General features: G+C 41.8%; 1 pseudogene; it reads left to right on the top strand.

Moving 5' to 3' along the window:
* Positions 1–12,756, top strand: part of LOC123498180 — a 218,945-nt pseudogene that overhangs the window by 92,862 nt on the left and 113,327 nt on the right.

Genomic DNA, 12,756 nt, shown 5'->3' on the forward strand with positions numbered 1-12,756 from the left:
TAAAGAAAAACATATTATACGTTTGCGTCATAAATCCTAGTTAAACAAAAAGACTGAGGACTGCCTTTAAACTCTACACAAGTGAAGCACGACTGTGGCAAAGATAAGACGTGAAGAACATGATTGGACTTGGTAGACGAAACAGTTTAGTCGGTCACTCACCTTTCTTGAATAAAAGTATGAACAGTAAATACATGCTAAACCAAAATCCATGGTTGTAATACTTCAAAATAAGCATGAAAACATAAAAGAAAACAAGAGAAGCAGCGAAACACCACCTACACCTGGCAACACCTGAGTGGCAGTACATACAAAAAAAAAAAAAAAGTCATTCTAGGAATCAAAACACGTATCATTCTGAGTGCAGAACATTCCATTTTCTAAACTAAAGTACCACATGGAACATCAGGAAAACAACAAATTAGTATTACGTGCAACTGACAAAAGAATACAAAATATGTCATGTTTGTGGTGCCACAAGCAAAAATAAACCACCTACATTACATTAATATTTACTGAGAGAGAGAGAGAGAGAGAGAGAGAGAGAGAGAGAGAGAGAGAGAGAGAGACTAAATATAGGGCCCAAACAAACACAACAGGCACACAGATAGCGACTTCGCCCATCCTCCCAACGACCATCACACACACACACACACACACACACACACACACACAAAGTTGAAGCTCTACCAATAAACTACATGCAACGGGACGGTCCTGCCGCCGCCTAGCCGCTACTCCCCTTAATGGCCAAATGCCTCATTCACCGCGGCCAAATCTCCACCTAATGGTCTGGTTCATTGCGCCGCCCAGCTTTCACGGACTGCCGGCGGAGGACCCACGGCAGGACTACGCTCGCTGAAGGGAGTGTTTGGGAAGAGAGTCGAGGGTGGACGGAAAGTTATTATCCCGGAGAACTCACCAGTGCAGAGAGAGAGAGAGAGAGAGAGAGAGAGAGAGAGAGAGAGAGAGAGAGAGAGAGAGAGAGAGAGAGTGTGTGTGTGTGTGTGTGTGTGTGTGTGTGTGTGTGTGTGTGTGTGTGTGTGTGTGTGTGTGTGTGTGTGTGTGTGTGTGTGTGTGTGTGTGTGTGTGTGTGTGTGTGTGTGTGTGTGTGTGTGTGTGTATGTGTTGGTGAAGCAGTTTGGTTCACCCTCATGGACAGCAATTTGGTTTCAGTTCTATAAAGAACTGACTGCTTACTCATACGTTCTCCTATTCTCAAGTCTTCTAGAAAAAAATTATATATATATATATATATATATATATATATATATATATATATATATATATATATATATAAACAGGTAAGAAAATAGATAAATAAACGCGCGCGCACACACACACACACACACACACACACACACACACACACACACACACACGGTAGCTCAGTGGTTAGAGCGCTGGCTTCACAAGCCAGAGGACCGGGGTTCGATTCCCCGGCCGGGTGGAGATATTTGGGTGTGTCTCCTTTCACGTGTAGCCCCTGTTCACCTAGCAATGAGTAGGTACGGGATGTAAATCGAGGAATTGTGACCTTGTTGTCTCGGTGTGTGGTGTGTGCCTGGTCTCAGGCCTATCCGAAGATCGGAAATAATGAGCTCTGAGCTCGTTCCGTAGGGTAACGTCTGGCTGTCTCGTCAGAGACTGCAGCAGATCAAACAGTGAAACACACACACACACACACACACACACACACACACCAAGAGACACGTTGGAAGAAAATAGGACAGCAGCAAAACCATTGATTCCTAAAACTTTATGCTAAGCTACTCTGTCTAGTGTAGTGAGAGGTGTAGGGTAGTAAAGATGAAGGTTCCACAAAAGCACAGTTCTCATTCCAAGCCTGGTGGTCAGTCAACGAGAACAGGCTGCCTGGACTCATGCCTTTCAAACTGTGAGTAGATTGGTCCTCTTCTCAACTTGCTAACTGCATACCTTCATCCCCGCCGTGGCCTCACTGCACAAGACTTTCCACTTAATCTTATCTCTATTCTGTTCACCTGAATTATAAAAAAAATTATTAGCTTCTTCACTTTTCATCTTCCAACTATTAAAATTAAATATTCTTCCCGTTTCTGTATTTCCGCCTCGCTCTGCCTTGAGTCTTTCAAAAGAGGAATTTCAAAACAAAACTGTCTACTCCTTTATATCATTGATTCTTTTTTCCCATTCATACTTAACAGTCATGTACCTGACCTATCATCATCTTGTCCAGGAAACTATCAGTTGCAAAGATATGAATGTGATTGATTTGATAAAAGTAAAAGACAAAACTTTATATTCTTTACCAAATGTTTTTGTCTGTGGTGTAACACTACCACGTATTTCTGACTAGCCGTAGCGTTACTGAGATTTCAATTGTAATTGCATGCTTATAACAAATACTTAACAAGAACTCTGTATTAAAAAAAAAAATCACCCATGAAAATCTGTACGATCATCTATGTAGACATCAATAGTGTTTAAGAATACCGACCAACATCGTTCTCAACAAATACTCTATGTATCATACATATGTGGGTGAATCCATAATTTCATAGATAAGAGATAAAAGTCATAGGAAACTATACATTTCACAATCCTCGCTTCGACATGGAAAAATTCGAATCCTTTTGTTCAACATCAATTTAGTAAGGGTAGAGTCAGCATTTATCTTTGCACTTGAGTTCCTCGACAAGTGAGAAGCGGCAACACCTCGCCATCACTTAGCAAAAGATCAATTAATTCAGTGTTATGAATCAATTAACTTATTGAAAAGCACGTGATTCTCGTACAGTAATGAAAATACTCGCAAAAGAACTGGTATTATGAAAGTTAAGTCATTATCTTTATCTTTTTGTTGTGTGTGTGTGTGTGTGTGTGTGTGTGTGTGTGTGTGTGTGTGTGTGTGTGTGTGTGTGTGTGTGTGTGTGTGTGTGTGTGTGTGTGTGTGTGTGTGTGTATTTACCTAATTGTAGTTTTACAGGGCCTGGGCTTTATGCTCGTGTGGCCCCGTCTCCATATCTACACTTATCCAATTTTTCTTTAAAACTATGCACACTCGTTGCTGACACCACTTCCTCACTCAAACTGTTCCAAGTTTCACCACATCTTTGCGGGAAACTATATTTTCTAACATCTCTCAGACATCTTCCCTTCCTCAGTTTCTTACTATGCGATCTTGTGCTTCTAGTGTCATATTCTTCTCTCAGGATTAGTTTCTCATTATCCACTTGATCCATTCCGTTAATCAATTTATAAACTTGTATCAGATCCCCTCTCTCTCTTCTCTGTTCCAGGGTTGGTAGATCCATAGCTTTTAGTCTCTCCTCATATGTCATCCCTTTAAATTCTGGAACCATTCTTCTGACCTCCATAGACCCTTCCTAGAGCAAATAAAATGGTCTAACCGTATACAAATCTTAAGGTAAAAATGTGTCCCAGTACTGAAGGGGTTAATGGACTACTGCAATACTCAAACTAAAACAATTTTCTTCTTTAGTTGAGTCACTGCAGTACTCAAACTAAAACAATTTTCTTCTTTAGTTGAGTGCACATTCTATTTTAATAAGGTACATTTCTTCTCTCTAACAATAATTCCAGTTCCCTTTTAAGCCCTGACTTGTTATATATTACGCTATGTAAGCCTTTACTTGCAGTGTGTTCTGTGCTAAACACAGTATCATGAAGTGTACAATCGGCTGATTGTGAAGTACACGTTTGCAGTTTTATTGAAGAAAATGTGTTCGCTCTTTTGAAACTTATGCTAGGCCAACAAGCAATGGCGAATGCTTGTTCTCTTTTTACTTTCCTCGGTGGAATAAAACATCTCTCAGTATTTTGCCAGTCTTGCAAATAGTCGCCTCTGCCTGCCTGGCCTCTAGTCTGCCTAAAGCGGAACTGGTGGAAAAGGTGCACGAGAAAGAAAGAAAGAAAGAAAGATAAAATAAATACATGCAACCTGTTATTTCACACCTCACGCACCTTAGTGATAGACAGAAGCACTCTTTCAGTTAAGTATTACACCTTGTGATGACAGCGGAAGCCTTTGCGATGTGGATAAACTAATACGACGATATTCAGAAAAGATTTGTTGCGTAAATAAGATGACAGTACAAAGACAAACAGTTTTAAAGTGGAAATCTAAAAGTCCACTTGTTTAGCTCCTCAGTTTCAAACAAACGGCATGGAAAAAGGAAGCCGTGACACAAAGGAACAGCTCATTAGCGACACTGGCATGGAAGAGTCCATCTGTGGTGAAGGTGAAGCAGACAAAGGGGGTCACGGAGGCCGCTGCTGCTTGCATTAACTAAAAGAGGAGAAGGAACGAAGAAAAAAAAAGGCATGAGGGGAAAGGTAGGTTGCATTGTGAGCTGGGAACGAACAATGGAATACACAGCGGAGGTGGCAAATGAATGGGTGGTAGAGGGGTGAGATAAGTGGTTTCAAGGGCCACCTCACGTGTCTTTTTCCCCGTTAATATCTCTGGAGGTGCGGAAGCATGTCTTTCTACACGTCCCAAGCAGACGGTGGGAGAACAATGGCAATGAAGGGCAGGCAAGTACATACATGTTGGCTGGGACTGCGAACTTTGTGAAGGATATAGGTTTTGCTCATAACAGAGACAGACTAGTAAGTTAGTGTACCAACATATATTGTGAGTATTTAGCTGATTGGATATATATCAGCTCTCTCCCTCAGAGCTAAATAAAAATACATATGTTTATCACTGCTAGTGCTTAGGCGTTGAGTAATTGAAGCTATATGCACACACACACACACACACACACACACACACACACACACACACACACACACACACACACACACACACACACACACACACACACACACACACACACACACACACACACACACACACACACACACACACACACACACACACACACACACACAAATGCGCTTTAGGCAATAGTTAAAAAATCTAAATATGATTGTTCAATTTATAATTTAGATAGAAATATACTAGTTTTCGAATATATTGGCAGATGGTTGGAAAAGCCGTAAGTAATCAGCTTATTACTGAACAGTCATTAGGAAAGTTTCAAATATTTGACAGACTTATGGAGAGAGCTGCCAAGTGTGCACGAGTATGAATGTAGGAACAGGGACTGGAACATGTAGACACACAGCTATTCTTATACTCTGGAGGTGAAAGGTACAGCCGTGTTTAGAAGTCAAGTAATATTCTAAGACATTCTACTGCCCCATCAATTTTACAAAATCTGAGAAAGAACAGATTGTTGACAGCACTTATCGTAGACAATAAAAGATAAACGGTGTAAAACAGAATAAAGAATGTTGTTTGGATTTCGTCCATGGCTAAACAACGTAAATAAAGGCTTCGTAGTAGTGCAACATACAAATATTTTTTACTTTTCAAGGTGGGAGGGCGTAGAGGTAAACTCTTCGACAGCATAGGTTTATGAGCCTGGGAATTCAAAACACGCCGCCAGAACCGCAACCCCTTTCTTAAACCGTTCTAAATCCTTCATAATCGGACACAATTATCTTCTGGTCTCCTTTCTTGTTCCTGCAAAGTCCTTGCTTATGTAAAAATGCCAATAAATAAATAAATAAATAATACCACACGCGCGCGCGCGCACACACACACACACACACACACACACACACACACACACACACACACACACACATCTTCCTTCCTAACTCTTCTCCCATAGCAGTGAGCAACAGTGCTCAAGGAATAAATAACACAGCACACAGCAGCGACCCCCCATCAAAAGTTGGGTCACCGCAATTAAACAACAGGGACCAGGATTCCCAAGATTAACAGTTATTCTGCGGGAGGACAGGTTGCTCCCAGGAAAAAAAAGAAATAGGCATGGGGGATGTGCGTGTGTGTGTGTGTGTAATAATATTCACCACGGTCGCCTCCTGGTCACCCAGCCAGCCTTCCCCATTACGGAGCGAGCTCAGAGCTCATGGACCGATCTTCGGGTAGGAATGAGACCACAACACACTCCACACACCGGGACAGCGAGGCCACAACCCCTAGAGTTACATCCCGTACTTACTTGCTGCTAGGTGAACAGGAGCCACACATTACGAGGCTCGCTCATTTGCCTCGCCGCGCCCGGGACTCGAACCCTGGCCTTTTTGGTTGTGAGCCGAGCGTGCTAACCACTACATTACGCGGTGTGTGTGTTTCACTGTTTGATCTGCTGCAGTCTCTGACGAGACAGCCACTACGGAACGAGCTCAGAGCTCATTATTTCCGATCTTCGGATAGGCCTGAGACCAGGCACACACTACACACCGGGACAACAAGGTCACAACTCCTCGATTTACATCCTGTACCTACTCACTGCTAGGTGAACAGGGGCTACACGTGAAAGGAGACACACCCAAATATCTTCACCCGGCCAGGGAATCGAACCCAGGTCCTCTGGTTTGTGAAGCCAGCGCTCTAACCACTGAGCTACCGGGTGTGTGTGTGTGTGTGTGTCGTTTACGTACGTGTATGTGCATATCGAAGGAAATGATTTGGTGAAAGTGTGTCTATCTGTATGTGTGCATGCACTCTCATATGGTCATGGTCCAGAGGAGAAAGACTTCACAAAGCGACGGTCACAGTGCGCGGTTATCAGTGATCCACGCATTGGGTATTGGTTGCTGAATGTGGGGTGTTGTTCTTCCAAAAGGTGTAATGCTTCTTTTACCTTTTCTTTGCACTCCTCATACTTTTGTCTCTCACACTATTAATATTTCTCAAATTTTTTGCCATTAAGGATAATAAGATCACTGCTGCTTTCTCATGAAATAACAACATTAAGAACCAGATTCATAAAGAAACGCAGATAGTTGCAAGGAGTTACCAGGTCTCTAAGTGGTAATCCCTGTGTACAACATGTCTACTTATTTCCTCTTAATAATCCTATCCATAAATGTATTTAATCTGTTAAGGCCTTCTATTGACTAAACACTAAAATTCTGAACACTGAGATTCACCTACCTCCCTATTTGAAAATTCTTCCTCTCCTTTAATTTAATCAAATTTAATCTCTCCATTTCTTGCACTACAGTGACATGTTACATTATTCAACTGTCTCCTAAACACACATTTCAATCACGTTAAGCTCACTGGTTCTCATGAAATCAGCATATCGAGGGTTATCGTCTAACGCTTTGTTTGACACTACATTTCTACAATAATCCTCCCCAGCTCCACCTCCGTCTTATCGATGACGGTCTGTGAGGGAGCGTGGTGCTTTGCCCACCAATAGAAGCAAATAGAGCCGCTGAGCCTTTACCCTAAAAGCCTTGCTGCTTCTGTGTGTGTGTGTGTGTGTGTGTGTGTGTGTGTGTGTGTGTGAGTTAGCAGCTGTTGCCGTTTCCTCATCCTCCAGGCAATCGTCTTTGTCCCCTTATCTCCCTCACTGTCTTCTGCTTCTCATTTTGTTCCTCTTTTCACATAACTGCCTCTTATTCATTATGCGGAATATCACCGAATCGCGTCATTTTTTCCCTTAGATGATCAAAGTTAAGAGTTTGGTTACTGTTTTATACTGTCAGGCCTGAAGTCGCCAAACTCTCACTTGTTGGAATTCTTGTTGTCGATATTATCTAGCCTGCTACTTCTACTACATCTGCTGCTCCTGTTGTTTGTGTTGCATACCGTACTGTTTGACTAAGGATTCGTCAGGTAGCTCACTTTTATTAGAAATTCCTAGCCATGTGTTACAAGGAAAAAAAAAAAAAAATCCAATATTGAAGGGGAGGCAACAGCGAAGGTAGCCGAGGAGGCAGTGGCGGCGGCGGTGGTGGTGGTGATGGTGGCGGATTAGTTTAAGGGGATGTTAAAACGACAATAGCCGTCAAGGAGCGACCGGCCAGAGGGATTATGGGAAAGACGGAAACGTACTTTAATACTTTAATAGAGGTAGCAGCAATATTAATGTGGTGATGATGTTTGTGATTAACACTCGGCGAGATGTGTTTCAGTGGTACAATTATAAACCACTTTAGCAGCGTTCATAAGTTATTAGAACGACTGGGCACAGTTTGCTCTTCATTTTAGCTCCTGCGTAAAAAATTGAGGAATGAAAAATGAGAGGAATAAGGTTGGAATGAAGAGTTAGGATGTCAAATATGTGGTTCACTCGTTTCCCTAACACTAGATGAGAGAAAAATTGTATCAATGGATGAACACAACTCATATAAAGTCGGTAGATACATCAAAATAGTTTCGCATCTGAACGAAGAACTAAATCCACGCATTCTGTCCTTTATATGCAATTGTGAAGAATTACAAACGAACAACATTATCTGCATAAAGCATTCTTCAGATTCTTCACTTTACATACAAAACCGAAGAATTGCAAATACAATTTTTCTGTATAAACAATTCATAATTGTCCTTCCTTTTCATGCAAAAATCAAAATTATAAATACACAGCGTTACTTCCTAAACTATTGGCAGCTCAGATGCGAAAACCAGAACACGCGCGTCATAATCAGGTTCCCACTTGTGGTCTTCACGCTCCACGATTGACGAGAGCCGTTCACTTTTTTTTTTATCGGGCAGCCCATCACCCATTAATATGAGTTGCGGGTTTGAGTGAAGGGTCGTCATGGTGAAGGCTGGCCAATGACAATGATGCTGAATCAAAACAAGACTACTAATGACTTGCACCTTTACTATTAAGGTATGTAATCGCCTATCACGTCCAACTGGTTGCACCGTCTTGTATATTGTGTGATTTAAGGGCATATATCTGTCTATCTGATGCGGGCCGATGACAATGATGATGAGTCAAAACAAGACTACTAATGGTACTTGTAGCTTTTGGTTTAAAGTACACAATCGCCTTTCACGCTCAATTGTTTGGCTCTTCTTATATATTCGATGTGATTTCAGGCAAGTTTGACTTGCCTGAAGTCCACATTTGTAATGCTGGATTGGGAGAATAGGAATGTTTTGTTAATCGGATTATTGACTCAAGTACCACGCCTACCTTTTAATTACTACACACGATTTCTAGTGATATTCATAAAAAGAAATACATTTATGATAATGGAATTTGATTTGCATTCTGGTGTCCTGTTAGTGAAATGATCACTGCAAAAGACGTTTCTCACGCAAACGCACAAACAAACACACACACACACACACACACACACACACACACACACACACACACACACACACACACACACACACACACACACACACACACACACACACACACACACACACACACACACACACACACACACACACACACACACACACACACACACACACACACACACACACACACACACACACACACACGGGTGGAGATATTTGGGTGTGTCTCCTTTCACGTGTAGCCCCTGTTCACCTAGCAGTGAGTAGGTACGGGATGTAAATCGAGGAGTTGTGACCTTGTTGTCCCGGTGTGTGGTGTGTGCCTGGCCTCAGGCCTATCCGAAGATCGGAAATAATGAGCTCTGAGCACGTTCCGTTGGATAACGTCTGGCTGTCTCGTCAGAGACTGCAGCAGATCAAACAGTGAAACACACACACACACACACACACACACACACACACACACACACACACACACACACACCACTTTACTTTGAGTCTGCTCAAATCCATGGAAATGTTTTGCAAGTTTAAAGCTGTCATGCTTCTCGTTCGCGAAGACTTAAATCATCCAAAAAAGTTGGACGACTACGTACGACCATTTAGCTCCGGACGACTCAGCCCCGAGACCACTTCACCACAGCCACCTGGTGCGCGCTTGAACAAATTCTATACAGACATTTGTAACTGAAAACCATTTGCACCACCTTCCCTTACCTGCAATTCCTGCTGAGTGGAAGGTGTCTAGTTAAGTCAGTCAGGGAGATAACGCGTGGTTGGCTCGTTTCGCACTTTGCTTTCACGGATTTGATCAAGTTTATAGCTAATGTCTTCCGTCTTCCCGTGACCCAATTTCCTTCTATGAGCGAAGAGTAAATATTGATAGCTACACGGCACAACACGGTAGGAGTTTTAATATCTCCCGAGCATTTTTAAGGCGCGAGGGTGTGCTGAGCCGGGCAGCGAGAATCCCTTGGTGAAGTAGTAAGTCCTTCGTATGTACAGGTGTTAATTGGCAGGCGATCTCTGTGTCCTTGGTAGAGGAAATGTAAGGGAATAAAAACCTTGGGGACAACGCAGGGTAGAGTCGTTGGCTTTATCTTATTTTATAATATATAAAAGGACGGTATTGCAATTGTGTTGAGCAGCAAGGCAAGGATCAGTGTGGGGAGCATTATGACTTTGCTTATTCATCAGTTTCTGTTTTGTACTATCTTCAAGAACCAGAATGCACCTGAACTGGTAGTAGTAGTAGTAGTAGTAGTAGTAGTAGTAGTAGTAGTAGTAGTAGTAGTAGTAGTAGTAGTAGTAGTAGTAGTAGTAGTAGTAATAGTAGTAGTAGTAGTAGTAGTCATAGTACATAACAAATAAACATAAGAGTACACACCCATATCATGAAATTGACATGCCATTAATTACTTTTGCTCTCATCCTGCGATCATCGTTAATCTTTTTCACCCGAGAGTGATCTCATGCCGCTCAGGGACATACAGACAGACACCTCTCCCTAAAGGTCTGCGTGCTTCACTCTTAACTTGTCTCTGTCAGCGGCAACACCTGGTGGCCCTTGGTGGTATGTGGCAGTGGCTGAATCTTTTCCTGAGCGAGAGAGAGAGAGAGAGAGAGAGAGAGAGAGAGAGAGAGAGAGAGAGAGAGAGAGAGAGAGAGAGAGAGAGAGAGAGAGAGAGAGAGAGAGACTTTATAACGTTCTCCATGTTTTCCTCTTTAATGTAAAGAGGAAATGGAAGGGAACGAATCTTTATCTGGAAATTCATAATAAGAGTAAAGCTGGTGAGAGGAATCTGGTAGTAAGAGGAAACATGAGATGAAACATTATGTTGGTACCTTATGTCTCTGCTGTTACCTTCAAATGTTGTAAGCTTGGCTGCAAAAATTCCCTTACATTTTTTTTTTTTTTTTGCAGACCTAATTAACAACTCAGTGAAATAATCTCGGCATGCAGTCGGAAAATACACGCACAACAGTCTCCAAAACAAAACACGTACCTATACACAACAATGCTCCACTGCAAGATTTAATTAACTGGAGTGAAACAGTATTGCTCCCTGATGTAGGAGTAACTTAATTATGTGCGCCTACGTAACCAAGAACAAACACCATAATTCCTTCATCTTCACATCCACCTCTAGCTAAAATTACCACAACACTTGTACCTTCACATTCACGATAACCTCTACAATACCACCACCACAACTCCTCTACCTACACACCCGACTCTTGACTACAAAATACCACAATTCCTCCATTTTCATACCGCCTCTATCTACATCTACTACAATTTCTCCACCTTTACATTCAACTTTTACTACCAAAATACCTCCACCTTCACCACCACCTGTACAACACCATCACCACAACTCCTCTAACTTCACACCCGTCTCTTGAATACAAAATACCACAATTCCTCCATTTTCATACCATCTCTAGCTACGTGTACTACAATTTCTGCACCTTCATCACCACCCCTACAACACCATTACACAACTCCTCCAGCTTCACACAAACTCTTGACTACAAAATACCACAATTCCTCCATTTCCATACCGTCTCTAGCTACATCTACCACAATTTCTCCACCTTCACGCGCCGCCTCCAGCACCACAGCCACAGCAACCCTTCCCAAGCCTTCACACCGCCTCGCTGCTGGTGCATGAGAGCCGCTCCTAATCCCAAGCTTACCATGACTGTCTCAGAGGCGCCACAATTTAGATTAAGAAAATGCACTGCCTCCTCACGTAGAGTAAATCCCGTAAGATTATGCTCCCTTCCCCCCATAGGTGAATCTTAAAGTAAATCCTCAATCACTTCTTCTTTTCTTCCGTATCTATTTTTGTCTTTTTTTTTTTTAATAATATGGGTCTGTTTTTGTGCTCGGCTTTTGATTTTGATTTATGTTTTTTTTATTTTTACCATCATACTATATTCTAATTTTCTGTACTTGATTGTTCGTCTATCTGTCAGTTTGGCTGTCTGTTTTTTCATCTAATATTATAATTCTTTCTCTCTCTCTCTCTCTCTCTCTCTCTCTCTCTCTCTCTCTCTCTCTCTCTCTCTCTCTCTCTCTCATACTACCAGTGGAACACCTTTTCTCCTTTCATACAACATAATTTTTTTTTTCTCATTAATAACCTAGATGTCAGTTGTTGCTTAAAATTCACAGTAATCATTCATAAAGCTGATCCTTTCCTATCACTCCACCTGGCAATAAAACATCATCTTTTCTTCAAACTCTGAAGCGAGGAACGAAGCGCGATCTCCGTGGCTTTTTGTACCACCCCGAGATCATGGGTTCGTTGGCAACGTGTATGCTGAATATTCTACAAAAAACATAACCGTTTTACATTTTAAGGCTCGCATTTTGTTCCCGATAAAGTGAAGGATATACCATCTACCAGGGGACCAGCTCAACACAAGCGGTAAACTTCAACAATATTGGAGCACCCTCTAGTGTATAGAAAAAAAAAAAAAAAAAAAACGATAAAAAACAAACAAAAACAAAATAGAAATATATATAAATTTTGCGTCAAGTCATAGGGTACAGTTATAAAGTTTCAAATAACAATTGTATGTCCCAGAAGGTATATTGTACTGCTGCTACTACGTTTGGGACTAGACGTGCACGTCCACGAAGTTACACG

This window comes from Portunus trituberculatus, chromosome 47 (assembly GCF_017591435.1).
Source record: "Portunus trituberculatus isolate SZX2019 chromosome 47, ASM1759143v1, whole genome shotgun sequence".
NCBI classification, from domain to species: domain Eukaryota; kingdom Metazoa; phylum Arthropoda; class Malacostraca; order Decapoda; family Portunidae; genus Portunus; species Portunus trituberculatus.